At 39.3% G+C, this 15,688-nt stretch overlaps 1 pseudogene; it reads left to right on the forward strand.

The window, feature by feature from the left end:
• The window catches only part of LOC140245738 (eukaryotic translation initiation factor 2D-like), a 335,728-nt pseudogene that overhangs the window by 253,081 nt on the left and 66,959 nt on the right, over window positions 1-15,688 (forward strand).

The raw sequence follows: 15,688 nt of genomic DNA on the forward strand, positions 1-15,688 counted from the left end.
TGTAGGGCAATTTGTCAATCAGTTGCAATGAAAACATCTCGACGGAAGAAAATCATGAATTTGAATAACAAAGCAGTACCCGCTGCATGCTATAAGGATTAGAACCAACACTTGCTTTCGGGCGAAAGCTCGGTGGTCTAGCGGAGATGACGCCTGTCCGGTGATCAGGAGGTCGTAGGTTCGAATCCTGCTCGGGTATGTAAGCCCATGATTTTTTATCATGGCTACTATTAAAACACTGATCAATTCAGTGCTTATTTACGTCGATGTAGGGCAATTTGTCAATCAGTTGCAATGAAAACATCTCGACGGAAGAAAATCATGAATTTGAATAATTTCAGGTTTCTAACATTTTTTGGTGAGATAATAAGAAACCTCTTATGAAATATGAAAGAGCATGTAATTCTATGAGGAATTCAACGTTTATTTGATGAAAATTGGTTTTGAAATGGCTGAGATATCCAAAAAGAGCAATTCTAATAAAGTGTGGGACCCACACTTTATTACGATCGCTTTGTTTTACTTTGTTTTTGGATGTTTCAGTCATTCCAAACCCGATTTTCATCAAATAAACTTTGAATTCCTCTTAAAATGGTATGCTCTGTACAATATCATAAGTGTTTTCTTGGTATCTCGCAAAAAGTTAAAAGCCCAATACTCATCTCCACCAATACTGTACCATCCCTTTAACGATTCGCCTCCGAACTTTTTTTTTTTGTGTGTGAATGATATGCTACACGTCTTATACATCGAATACTGTCATGTTCATAGTGTGTGTGTATATGTACCTTGAATCAATTTGCAAGACAAATATTACATGCTTGCTTAAATGTCGTGTAACGTTAATTCCTAAATATGTGTATTCTTTTGTTATGTGTGATTTGGAAAAAGGCAGAAATAAAATCAATCAATCAATCAATCAATCAACAAGTTTTGAGCATGCTCAAGGCCTTGTCAAATCGTGTCTTGGGAAGCCTTTGCGGGTTGATTATTTGAGGGGCTAATATTTTTGCCACCGGACCTCCCCGCAGTTGGCCCGCACATGACAGTACCTAGCACGTATCTCGCCCATAGTTGCCCGGAGGTGCGCACGCTAGTCCGATTTTCCCGCAGCCAAGTTTTGAGCATGACCAAAGCTTTTTCCGGGAAGCTTACCGTTCAACCTGCCCAGAAAGGTGTGACAGGACCTTAAAATTTGTAAAGGCGCCCCCTTTACAGAATTCCCGGATCAGCCCCTGTGTTTGATCAGGACCCCCAAAATAAAAACAAAATCAAAAACCAAAAGCAAAAAAGAATTTAAAAAAAGATGAACTCACCATACACACGTAGGGAGTGCTACAGCTGAAATAACAGTCTACATAAACGCCCACTAATGTAGAAATACGTCAACCAAAAATGTAGAAATTTTTTACATTGTGGTAAATGTGTGAATTTTCTACTTCATTAGTGGGCGTTTTTTTTACATTTGTGGGCGATGTTCGTTTTTACTCTCTAAAAAAAAAAAAATCGAGTGAAAATATTCACTCTTGAAGGAGTGAATACAAAAAAGAGTGAATTTAGAGCGAAATTGGAGTGAATTTAGAGTGAAAATGTTCATTTTCACTCATTTTGGAGTGACCTCAAGGATCACTCGCAGATTATGGAGTGATCCCTTAGGTCACCTTAAAACGAGTGAAAATAAACATTTTCACTCAAAATTCACTCCAATTTCGCTCTAAATTCACTCTTTTTTGTATTCACTCCTTCAAGAGTGAATATTTTCACTCGGTTTTTTTTTTAGAGAGTACATTTGTGGTTGAAATTTTTACATTTGTGGGCAATGTTTTCTACGTTAATGTAAGCGATTTTTACGTTTGTGGGCGATGTATTTTTACATTTGTGGGCGTTTTTACATTTTGTGGGCATTTTAATATTTGTGGCTTCAACACCCCCTTAATTTCCAAAGCGAAAAAATATAGCTACAAACGGCAGTTTTTGGACTGTAAAATGTCAAAATTTTCAAGCTCGCTCGTTCACATTTGATTTTAACTGTTATGCCATTCTCCTGATGTTGCTGCCAGTAATTGTCAGCAGTTGCACCCGGTGCGCCCCCCTTAATTTCCAAAGCGAAAAAAATATAGCTACAAACGGCAGTTTTGGGGCTGTAAAATGCCAAAGTTTTCAAGCTCGCTCGCTCGCAATCAATCGTTATGCCATTCTCCTGATGTTGCTGTCAGTAATTGCCAGCAGTTGCGCCCGGTGCGCCTCTGCCCCCCTTAAATTCCAAAGCGAAAAGATATAGCTACAAACGGCAGTTTTTTGGACTGTAAAATGTCAAAACTTTCAAGCTCGCTCGCTCCACTCGCTCGCATTTAATCGTTATGCCATTCTCTTGATGTTGTTGCCAATAATTGCCAGCAGTTACACCCGGTGCGCCACCACTTACAACATCAGCTCGGGTTAGGTGGCGTTCATGATATTCAGTGTAAGAATTAATACAAGAAGTTTATTCATGATACCATTTTATAGCTAAATTGTTTAATAATAATCGACATTTTGAATACATTGCTAACTTAAACAAGTGGGACTGTTTCAAGTCGACAAAACGCGCAAAAACATGCATCAAATTGCACCATTTACAACATTAAAATGCAAAAATTCTCACCGTGGGAGCGGGAACATCCCCGTCCCACACCCTCATCCTCACCCCCCCCCTTCCCTCGCTTGGGTTAGGTCACGTTCATGATATTCAGTGTAAGAATTAATACAAGAAGTTTTTATATGATAACATTTTATAGCCAAATTGTTTAATAATAATCGACATCAAAATGTATTGCTACCTTAAACAAGTGGGACTGTTTCAAGTCGACAAAACGCGCAAAAACATGCACCGCTCCCTCGCACAGGTATTTCAAAAAACAAAAAATTCGTCGTACTTTAAGGTGTGATTTTCCGCCGAAAGTCGGCTGACAAGCCAAAAAAAAAAAAGTGTGTGTGAGTGGGGGGGGGGGGGGGAGGCACCAAGCTTCACCAAACCCCCCCCCCCCCCCCCCCCCAAGGCTGCGCCGGTTCGCTTATGGGCTTGTAATCGTGGTGATGATGACTATCCGATCATCCCACCCCCCACTCCTCACTACGGAATTATGCCGTTGGCTACTAACAGTCTAAATAATATGAGTGAGTCGTGGTGTTTGTCACCGCTGATACCTCTGTACGTCTTCTAGTCCATGGGCCAGGCCAGATATTGGTACCATTATAGGTGGCAAAACCTTTTTGGTGTCATTTTGTTTGTAGGGCATAGATATGCTTATCAAGCTATGGTAGCATTTCCAAATGAGTAGCTTAGTCCTAATAAATGAATTTTTTACCCGTTTGGGTTCGCTGTTATATCCCTTTACTTATGAATCAAAACTAACCGCAATAGAAAGAAGAGCACTGTTTTCTGTATGTTCACAGGTGTTCTGTTGTAAACGCGGTGCGCTTAGTCTTTATTCAAGGCAGCGAAGGGAATATCCAAGGGTTATGATGTCCACAGCGCTTAGTATTTATTCAAGACGGCGAAGGGAATATCCAAAGCTAATGATACAGTGTATATCCCTTTATCTAAAAAGCAAACATGTTGATATTATGTTCATCTTGAAAAGCCCGAAGGTCAGGGGCTCCCTTTATACAAGGGAGGTGAGACGAACATCACCCTTTTTATACCATATACATCCGTTGCTGAGGTTCTTATCCGATGATCTTCAAATTTCAAACAAAATATGATTTATGTGAGTTGACCCATTCTGGTTGCCACTGCAACCAGCATATAAAATCAATTTGTGAATAATTCTTATTGTTTTTCCAATGATGTGTGATTGGGAAAAGTCTCTAGCATGGCTCGATATAATTTCTTCACATGAAATATGATAATAAGATTAAACAAGTTTTGTTTTTCTGTGCATTTTGTTTTTTAATTTTTCGAGGTAATATTTTGTCCTGAATAATACTATATCTTATAGCAGCGTCTCCATTATAATAATATTATTGTGATAGCACTGATAATCTGCTTCGAAGCAATACATATATACAGTTAGAACCACAACAAATTTTGTTTTAAGGAAATATTCATTAATTATTACAATTGTTATAGCACCCTCTTTAATTTTGTCTCTATTTCTTATGTGGTTAACATCACTTTCTTGCAAGATTTGGCCCTTTAAATGCACTAAATTTGTCAAAACAAGGCTCAAAATGTGTTCCTTTGTCTTTGCAGATTTGAAATAAGATAAGTGCACAATAACATTGGATTCTGTTTTACCTCACATACCCAATTCATGATTTAGAATAAAGTAGTTGACTATCAATCTGAACATGTTTCTTTGTTTTTATTGTATTTTGACTGAGTGCACCCCCATCCGACGTTTTGGTGAAATTTTGATGTTGTCATTTTCTTAGAGCATCATATGCTAAATATATGTGCCAAATTTCAGAGGAATTGGTTTAAAAACCTTGAAATTTTCAAAGGTCACACTCTGCCTGTCTTTGGTCAAAGAGCGTCAAAAATATTTGGCATTGGTCGGGTTGATGGCTGAAATCTATGACTAAGCTACTACTCTGGAAATGCTATTATAGCAAAATAATATGCCTTAGATATATGCCATTTCAAAATGCACAACTAGAACTTGCCACCTCAGGTGGTAACAGTAACCCATTTTTCGGGTCTTGGCCCATGGACTAATTGTGTGACAATTGTTTCCGTGTCTGTCTGTGTGTGTGTGTGTGTGTGTGTGTGTTTGTCTCATTAACAACAATATCAGTCCTGGTAAACACTGCAAAAAAACAAAACAAAACAAAACAATGTACCGTTATAACATCTAAAGTTACTAATAAAAGGAATTATCTATACTGTTTTTATACTACCCTCTCAACAAATACATCAGTTTCAAACAAAAATCACTCTGCTCATTTACAATAGTATTTATTATTACGTATTGTCGTGTACCGGTTCATTGTTTGATGGAAATAAATCTACATTGGCGTGGCATTAGTGTTTTTTTCACCTCAGCGTTTCCACCGGAAAATGATGAATAATCAAAAATACGGCAAAATCCTTGAGGAATTGCTTTTTTGTTTGTTTTTTAGATAAAGGGATACACACTGTATCATAGGCTTTGGATATTCCCTTCGCCGTCTTGAATAAAGACTAAACGCACCGCGTCTAGCTCTGGACAGCATCACCCTTTAGATATTCCCTTCGCCGCCTTGAATAACTACTAAGCGCACCGCGTTTACAACAGAACACCTGTGGACATACCATGAGCTCCATGGACATACAGAAGACCGTGCTCTTGTTTCTATAGCGGTTAGCCTCGATTCAGAAGTATAGGGATATAAAAACGAGACCATATTGGTTAAAAATTCATTTATTAGGACTAAGCTACTCATTTGGAAATGCTATCATAGGTTGATAAGCATATCTATGCCCAACAAACAAAATGACACCAAAAAGGTATTGCCACCTCAGATGGTACCAATAACCAATTTTTCGCCTCTTGGCCCATGGACTATTCTGAGTGTCCTTAGTTTACGGAAGTTGACCGAAGGTGGAGGGGGTCATCCTCCCACGCGAGAGAGCTTTTGCATAATTAGAATTGAAATTAAACGACCTGAAGCACAGTAGCAGTATGACAAGTGCCTGAAACTAGAGCACTCGCAATTGAGCACATGTATCCCCCAAACCCGTCCCATACCCCTTCTGGATTACTTTTGAGGTCAGAATGTTGTATAATAATATGGCAACTGTCGCAGGATACAATTGAATCCGACGAGAAATGAGGCTAGTATATATAGCACACACAAGGAATATGACATGTCATCCTATAAAAGTTTTAACAATGAGAGCACTGGCAATGAAAACTTTTGTTACCTAGAATAACTCCCCATAAACCTCCATAGCAAGTTTGAATAAAATCCGACAAGAAATGTGGCTTATTCAGCATATATACAAGAAATGTGACATGGCCTCCAGGTCGGAACACTGAGGGCGCCATCACCACAAACTGTTGTGTCCTTCATGTAGAATGACCACCCATACACCTCTTTAGCAAGTCTGAGTAAAATCCAGTAACAACCAAGTTATTGCCTAAATAAGCATGCATTTTTGCAATTTTTGACATGATCAGGGTGACCTTTGACCCTGTAAAAGGTGGAACAGTGAGGGCAGCATTATCAATAGGTGTAGGTGTATAGATTTGACTATGATACATTTACATACAAAATTTGAAAGAAAATCGGCTTAGAAACAAGGCCAGCGTCGCACATACAAGCAGACCCTGTTAAATTTACCTTTTCATGTATAAAGACGGAACAAGGGAGGGCGCCACCACCAAAAAAACAATATAGGCATCTTCATTTCACTATAACGCACCTTTTTGCCAAATTTGAAGAAGATCTGACCAGAAATGTCGCTGATAGAGCACACACAAGTACATATGTCCATTGGCATCCAGGACGGAACACTGAGGGCGCCGTCACCACAAACTGTTGGGTCCTTTCATTCAGAATGACCACCCATACATCTCCTTAGCAAGTCTGAATAAAATCCATTGAGTAACAATCAAGCTATTGCATAAATAAGCACTTCTGCAAATTTTGACATGATCAGGGTCACCTTTGACCCTGTAAAAGGTGGAACAGTGAGGGCAGCATTATCAAATAGGTATATGTGTATAGATTTGACTATGATACATTTGCATACCAAATTTAAAAAAAAAAAAAAAAAATCGGTTGAGAAACGAGGCCAGCGTCGCACAAACAAGCAGACCCTGTTAAATTTACATTTTCATATATAAAGACAGAACAAGCGAGGGCGCCACCACCAGAAACAATAGAGGCATCTTCATTTCACTATAGGGCTCACACCTGTAAATAAGATGGAATGTCTCAGACCCTTTCACAAATTCGTACCAAAAATACCAATATAAATGAATGAAGAAAAAAAAGTCATTAAAAATCAATGATGCAGTTTGGCAAAAAAAAAATGAATAGCTGTAGATATTGAGTATGAATTCGAATTCCTCCACAAACTGCATTTTGGTTGGAAGATGTAAGCTTTTCTCATGAAATTTGAGGGGACTATATTTCATTGGGTACGTGTACGGAAAATAGGTGATGTTTTGAGTGACAAGAACTCGTAGTCTGGCTTTGCGGACCCTTGGAGAGAGTTTGAGCCGTAGAACCTGCCTTGTAAATTTGACGGATGACAGGGTGTAGCTCACTTATCCAGGTTAGTGAAGATGAAACACCTCATTTCTCCCAGCTGTTTTACAGAATTTTTTGAAATTTGAATTTTAACACACGTCTCTGTGGGGAATTATCTACCCGTGTGAGCCCTATAATGCACCTTTTTGCCAAATTTGAAGAAAATCTGATAAGAAATGTGGCTGATAGAGCACACACAAGAAATGTCCATTGGTGTCCTTCATGTAGAATGACCACCCATACATCTCCTTAGCAAGTTTGAATAGAATCCACTGAGTAACAATCAAGTTATTGCATAAATAAGCACTTCTGCAAATTTTGACATGATCAGGGTGAACTTTGACCCTGTAAAAGGTGGAACAACGAGGGCAGCATTATCAAATAGGTATAGGTGTACAGAATTGACTGTGATACATTTACATACAAGATTTGAAAAAAACAAATCGGTCAAGAAACAAGGCCAGCGTCGCACACACAAGCAGACCCTGTTAAATTTACCTTTTCATGTATAAAGACGGAACAAGCGAGGCTTGGATACAAATTACTCAGATACCTTACCACTGACTTATCGTTTATAAATCCAGCGCGATTTCCATACATGAACTCCACATTTGGATTAGAAACTTAGAGCAACTCTTGATATTGGATAGAAATGTCTAACTATTTGGGATGTTCTATAAATTTTGTTTTTGTTTTGTTTTGTTTTTGTTTTTTAGCCAGTTTTGATACAGGAAGGATTAGTATGAAAGACAGAGATAAGGAAAAGACCATGCATGATATTTCCTGCAATGTGCATTTTTTCAAAATATGCAATATATATAAGGTCCAACAAACATGCCGGAAAATATTATATAATATAAGGTCCATTATATTATACATATCCTATCCTATGTATAAGGTCCAACAAACATGCGCCCAAATATTCTTAATTCGTAAGTTTGAGCACCTCTCACTTAACGTTTGTTTTATTTTTTCTCCTGAAAGAAATAAGAAAAGAATTGCTAAAAGAAGAAAAATGAGGAACGGATATCAAGTGCTTATCCACTATAGTCCCGGTAATCTCCACGTATGTAGCACAACGGTATATAATCTTATTTTGGAAAAAGTTGAAAGGCAGTCCTACATATGCATACACGCAACTTTTTTATGTTTATTTGTTTTTCTGCCTTCCAAATGTTATAGGGCCCTATCCTTTAGAACTGACTAGAAATTTGAGAATCGCAAATTATTTTTCTACTGTGTAGCGCTCAGGTTTGGTGTCCATCAAATTGATTCGGCAATCTGGGTAACAGTACACACTGAGCAACGAGTCAAAGGGGTACGTTTCGTGTTCGAATAGACCTCCCCCCCCCCCCAAAAAAAAAACAAACAAACAAACAAACAAACAAACCAAAACAAAACAAACAAACAAACAAACATACATACATAACATAACATAACATAACGGCCTGTTAACAATCGCCCCGTCACTGTACAGGCATTCTAACCTGGAAACAGTGAACTGCACATTACTGGAATATGAGACCATTCTGAAGCAAATAATTTTCACACAACTATATAGATATATAAAGTACTCTAAAATGAATACCACAAGGATTGGAACAATCATCCCCCAGCATACCTACTGATTCCCACTGATCAGTTACTAAAGGGGATGTATAGCCATCCCCTTTAAGTCTGCATACTTAGTTGGAAATGTACTTATGAGAAATTGAAAATTTCTCATTTCATAGTACAGAACAAACAGGATGTGAGCTCGCCTGTGAAATAACGAAATTACCAATTTGTGTTTGATTGATTGTAACTTCAAAAAATCAACACCTTATTTTTAGTTTTGATCAGAATTTGCTCAAAGTTCCACTGTCTTTTAATTATTGTTATTATTTTTTACGTCTGTTAACACGAACCGATTTTCAGTATGGACTTCCCCTTTAAAGCTGCATCCACATTTTATCTTACAAGCAGATGCTTTTTGGAGATGACTTCCACATACCGGATAGTTAACCACGGTCTCCCTGCCAGCAGCAGCCCCCGCATTCTCAAAGGGAAGGTCCAACCTATCAAACTGAAGGTGGAGCGCCAAGGTAGCCAGAGATTGGTGAGACATATTGAAATGTTGCAGATAATTGCTGCTGCCATGTGAGTCTGGGTGCCGGTGTGGTAGGCAATTGAGGGTTTCCCAGAGCGTTTCTCCGGGGTGCACGTCACTAGACCGACACCCACGAGTTGTACAGCCCACGAGTTATACACCCCACAAGTCATACAGCCCACGAGTTATACACCCCACAAGTCATATAGAGCCCACAAGTCATAGAGCTCTCGAGTCATGCAACCCACAAGTCATACAGCCCACTTTATACAGCCAACGAGTTCGACATCAAGTAATATAGGCCCACGAGTTACACAGCCCATATTAAGTGCGACATGAGGCATATCGAGCCCACAGTTCGGCACTACGCAAACAAGGCTCGCGAGACCGACACTACGCAAAAAAAAAAAAAAAAGAGACTCACGATACCGACACTAGGCAAAGAAGGCCCCCAAGACCGACAGGATGAACAGCGCCATCTCTACAGCAATTTGGGCCACCGACAATAGGCAATATCAAGGCGATATCGTACGATACCTCCGATATCAAACCTCTCAGGCTGGGACAGTAACTTCCGGTTTCATGCGTGCTAGCTAGCTCGATGCGCTAACCGGCGAACATTTATTTCCGTACATGGAAACGCTACGGGACATTATTCATCGTGCATCGTGATTTTCAGCCAAGGTAGCCGGCGCCGCGTCATGGCGAGCATGGTTGTTCACTGATCGGACGCATTTCGTGAATGCAGTGACATGTTTACGCACGAACGTTTGTACATGCACAACACACACACACACACACACACACACACACACATACACACGTACTAGTAGCTAGCTTGCTGCATCGGGCGTGCGCTGCATGCACACGCGATCCACACAATAATAATAATAATACGTATAGTAATAAATACGTTTCATGTGTACACAGAGAGTAGGCCGATAGCGTTTCCATGTACGGAAAAAATATTCGCGGCCTGTGCATGTGGTGCACCTCTACTGCTCGGAGCACGAATATTTGTCCAGTTTTTTTTTTTTTTTTTTTCCTTTTAGCATCGTCAGAAGTACACTCTGCTGCCTCACAGAAAAACCCCATGGTGTAATGGATAGTTATATTCGGGAAATAAACAAACTAAAGTCATAACAATTATGTTTCTTTGGACCAAAACAAAGCTTGTAAGTTCGCCTATAGAAAAGCACACACGCAAATCAATAACCGGAAGTTACTGTCCCAGCCTGAGAGGCTCGATATCGCAGGTATCGAACGATATCACTTGATATCGACTCGATATCGCCTATTGTCGGTGGCCCAAATTAAGAGTGCGTAATTGTACAGGGTATCCCGATAGTGGCATAGGAGAAAAAAAAAAGTGATAGGAAGGGGAATTTTCAAGACTTTAATTTGGGTGTGCGTGCGTGTGTTTCTGCAAGAATTGATAACATTCATTAAAAGTGTGAAAGTGTGCACCAGGGCCGGTATTCCATAAACTTCTAAGACAAATTGCTTAAGTCTAAGCAATTTGTCTAAGATTTTTGCTTAGCTACGAAAATTGCTTAAACGGTATTCCATAAACTTTAGGACATTTAGTTAAAGGTGCATAGTCCCGGTAGTATAGAGGGCGCTGTTCATGATACTGCCCATCACCGTTAGCACTGATACGAAGATTACCGAAGTTGAGCTGTCATCAAGAGTAAAGTGCGTAGGTTGTCTTCTCTGCGCATCGCGCAGTCTGTAGTAATGCCAGGGTGCGTGCATAATTAGTGCTTGTTATTATGACATCACAAAGAAGTTCGCTAAAGCTGTCATCCCCCTCAGCCGAATCATGAGCCGAACTGTGATCGGACCACTGACTATCAGTACAGTGAATCGGACTTCTTCGGACTCGGGAAAGTGGGCCAAAGCGTAAGCGGTAAAGAGGAGTCGATAGCGTAGGTCTCTATAGGAAACTTGCGCCGTGCGCCCGCGTACGCATTATACCGGGACCATGCACCTTTAAGTCGGGCGATTCGGCTAAGCCAAAAGCTTAAATTCTGGTGACGTCATAGGCAAGATATTCAAGTCTTCACTGTTCGCGAACAGCTTCCCCGCGGTGAAAGTCTATGGTATTTTACGTGTTTAAGCAGATATCGCAACGACCCTAACCACCCGTAGGAAGAAATGTAGAAAACTAAGGCCTACTCTAGTAAGCGGTACGTAATTAACAATTTTAAGTTGTTATATAAGGCTTTATAGGAGCAACGTCTTCATATTGCCCTAGGCCTCACAGTGCCTCTGCGTAACACTACAAATGTCAGTAAACGGCCTACTTTTTAAATACTAGTAGTAGGCTAGACCTAACAGTTACGTGTTGTTCAAATTGGATCTTTTCGGCCAAAATTGCGAACATTTTGGGACTCACTTCACGGTCACACCGCAATTGCATCACGCCACATTTCAAGTATTGTACGTGTACACCCGAGTGAACATCATAAAATCACGGGAATCAAAATCAAAGCGAGTAATTATGTTTATAACCTAACGTCACTAGATTAGTAATTAGCATTACGTACTCACCGAGATCCGATAGAGCTAGCCGGAGAGCTTTCTAAAAGAGGACACGTCAGTTTGCCTGACTCGATAGGTACACAAACTGTGACCGCCGCACATAAGGACATGTAGCAGAAGTCTACTAACGTTAGGACGATCAATTCAATTCATTTTATTTTCATACTTCTCATTTATGAACATTACAACAGAAACCAGACAAGTTCTTTTACCTTGTGAACAATGTGCAGAAAACAAACAATATACATGGTGATAACACAGTAATTACATGTAATGATAACTGGTCAAAATCGAAATCGAAATGGGGTTGATCAAAGAGAAGTATGACGGGACCTATATGAAAGCTAGCTTGTTTGGCTGTAAGAATGGAGAACGGATAGAAGATAAGACCAAAATGATGATGTGAGGTTGCCAAATTTTATGTAATAAAAAAGAAGAAGAAAAACAAACAAACTATACATTAATATGAACTTACTGTGACCGAGCCATCATTATTGTAAAGCCTACTTTGGTATATATACTATAAACTATTGTTGCATTAAAACTATCATCAGGATATGATCAGTAAGACACAAAAAGTAACATGTACAGCTATTAAGCCATTTGGTGCCTGCCGTCAAGCTCTGCATAGAAAGTTAGAGAGGGGTAGAGGGAAGGAGGAAGAGAGGGAAACGAAGTAGAATGTGGAATGATGAATTCAGAGAGCCTGATGGCAAGACCCGAAATGGAATCTGCAACGTGTTGACAAAATGTTTGATTGGACAATAACATACCACAATATTACATAAGACATTACGACTATTCAGTGTCTGCAAAATATGCACTCGATAAAAACTCTTCTAATTCACGTTTAAAGGAATATAAAGACGAGCAGCTTGTTATTTCGGGGGAGAGGTCATTCCAGTATCTAGGGCCCGTATACATTATCGTTTTTTTAGCGAAAATTGTTCGAGTACGTGGAAGGTGAAATGCGTCACTTTGGCGGGTAGGATAATTATGAATCAAATAGTTTTTTCTGAACATGCGAGTAAAAACATCCGGGAGCTCGTTGGCAGAAAATTTGTACGTGAATATGCCGACGTTGTAACTGAACAGGTCTGATATTTTCAGTATTTTATTTTTCAAAAATAAATCATTCGTGTGGGACAAATATCCGACATGGTTGATATTTCTGATGGCACGTTTTTGAATACGGAACAGTATATCAAGAAGATTTCTAGTTGCATCCCCCCCCCCCCACAAGAATACCATAATTAAGGTACGGAGTAATCAAAGTGGAATAAAGATTAAGCAGAATTTGACTTGGAAAAACACTCTTAAGTTTATTAAGAACACCCGTATTTTTAGAAAGAATATTACTTAAATAACTAACGTGGGATTTCCAAGATAAATCACTATCAATAAAAAGCCCTAAAAATGTTATACTACTAACTTGAATTAATTCAGTTTCATTAAACTTACTATGAAAAGGAAGGGTTTTAAGACTATTGCTAAAAAGCATACAATGAGTTTTATCAATATTAAGTGAAAATTTGTTGGCGTATATCCAAGATTGCACAGATTTAAGTTCTTTATTCACTGTGTTAACAAGAGTATAAGGATCTCTGTGTGTAAAAAACAGATTGGAGTCGTCAGCAAAACATATAAAGGAAAGAATTCGCGAGGAACTAGGAAGATCGTTAATGTACAAAATGAACAATAGTGGGCCTAGTAAGGAGCCCTGTGGAACACCACATGAAATTAACTTTAACTGAGAATCACGGCCATTTATACTCACAAATTGTTTTCTGTTTGATAAATAATCTCGAAACCAGTCCAAAGCCTTCCCACTTATACCATAATGTCGTAGCTTGTAAATCAAAATATCGTGGTCAATTGTGTCGAAGGCCTTCGAAAAATCAAGAAAAACTCCAATAGTGTGAGAGACATCATCTATAGCATGAGCAACTTTATGGATAAAAGTGAGTAAGGCATGGGTCGTACTGTGGTTTTTCCTAAAAACAAACTGGGAGTTACAAAAAACTTCACACTTTTCGAGAAATTTGTGTGTGCGCGTATATACCAACCTTTCAAGAAGTTTTGAAAATGAAGTTAACAAAGATATAGGGCGATAATTTGTCACAGATTCTTTTTTTCCTTTTTTAAAAATTGGTACTACTTTAGCTATTTTCATTTTTTGTGGAACTATGCCAGTAGATAAATTAAAATAAAAAATAACGATAAATTAAAAATGTGTGTTAATGGTATAACTATTTCATTAATGATGTTTTTAAGGAGAAAATTGGTGATTCCATCACATCCAGAGCTTTTCTTAGTGTTCAAATTTTGCACGATATCTTTGATTTCTTCTTCAATGACGGGTTCAAAAAAAAAAGAGACTGCTGATTCTGGTCTTTTAGAAAGTAATAAAAATCAGTATTTGAATGCGGAATACTGCTGGCAAGATTAGGTCCTGTGCTTACAAAGTATTCATTGAATACTTCTGCCACATCAGCTTCCTCTACAATATACTTATCATTATTAATAATATGCCTAGGTGGTTCGATGTTATTTTTAGTGTTAAGCGCTTCATTTATCACCTTCCACGTACTCTTGATGTCATTTTTATGCTTGATAAATTGCTTTGAAAAATACATTCGTTTGGCTAAACGTATGGATGATGTAAGAACGTTGCGATAATGCACATACCGAGACCGAGTTCGACTGTTAGGATCACTTCGGTATTTGTAGATCGATAAACACACAAGCTAGGCGGGTTATGTATGGCCTAAAACTGACTGACTTATCCGGTTCCTTCCCAGCTGCGCGCTCCGCCGCTAATGCACGCTGAGAACGAGGTCGAGGGCACGCATGTACGCGCAACACATACCCCCCCCCCCCCCCCCTCCCATTCCCCACCGAGTTTCTACCGCACGTATTCATGTCGTCGGCGACCATCCGAACCGTCGTATATGTCAAAATTCGGTAAATTTTTCGAATTTCAGATTTTGCCGTTTTAAGAAAGCCCAGCACACACTCTTTCTACTCACAAAATTTGGAAACCGGATTTTGTGTTTTTAATAGAGAAATTTGATATACGTCATTTTGCCTGAACGCGAATTGGCTGAAGGCGTCCATCCGAACCGACGTATCGCTATACGTCGGTTCGAGTGGGCGCGAATCTTCCAGTCGCGTTCAGAGAAGGTGTCGTATCAGCCAGAAGTGGCAGAAGCAGACGATGGAGCGTCAACCGGACCTTCCCCAGAACCGGTGAGTTTTATAATGAGTAGCTATGAAATCATGCAATTTCAAATAAAATGAACAGACCCAAGCAAGCTCTATCCGTAAGATTGTCACTTGTCAAGATAAATACGCAGATTGTCGTGGGTTTTCCAAAATATTTCGTTGTGTTGTTAGGTGTAGTCCTGTGTATAGATAAATATGTGGGTACAAAGGGATCCTCTAGTACCCGTATTAAAGTATAGGGTTTAAATCATAGACCCTAACGTTAGTCTACAAAACAACGTTCACAATGATCTCGTTGAGTTGGCTTTATGTGCTTATGGTTCTTATATGGACCTCATACGTAGTGGGTGTGGGCAATGCCAAACTGTTAACACTTCAGGGTGAGTTGTTTGGGAATTACCACAAAAAGTACGAGATTACTAAGCGAAGTATAAGACTAAGAGTAGACGAGCCTAACAAGTACGTAGTCACCAGCCAACAATTTAGAGAGAGGCGCTAATCGCTGGTTCATCATTGAGTGTAGGGCCCTACAGTTCTGATGCGATGATAGGTTCTACTATGGCCGATTGAGCCCCAAGCTTGCAAACAGTACACACACAAAGAAAAACA

Source organism: Diadema setosum, unplaced genomic scaffold, assembly GCF_964275005.1.
Source record: "Diadema setosum unplaced genomic scaffold, eeDiaSeto1 scaffold_26, whole genome shotgun sequence".
NCBI classification, from domain to species: domain Eukaryota; kingdom Metazoa; phylum Echinodermata; class Echinoidea; order Diadematoida; family Diadematidae; genus Diadema; species Diadema setosum.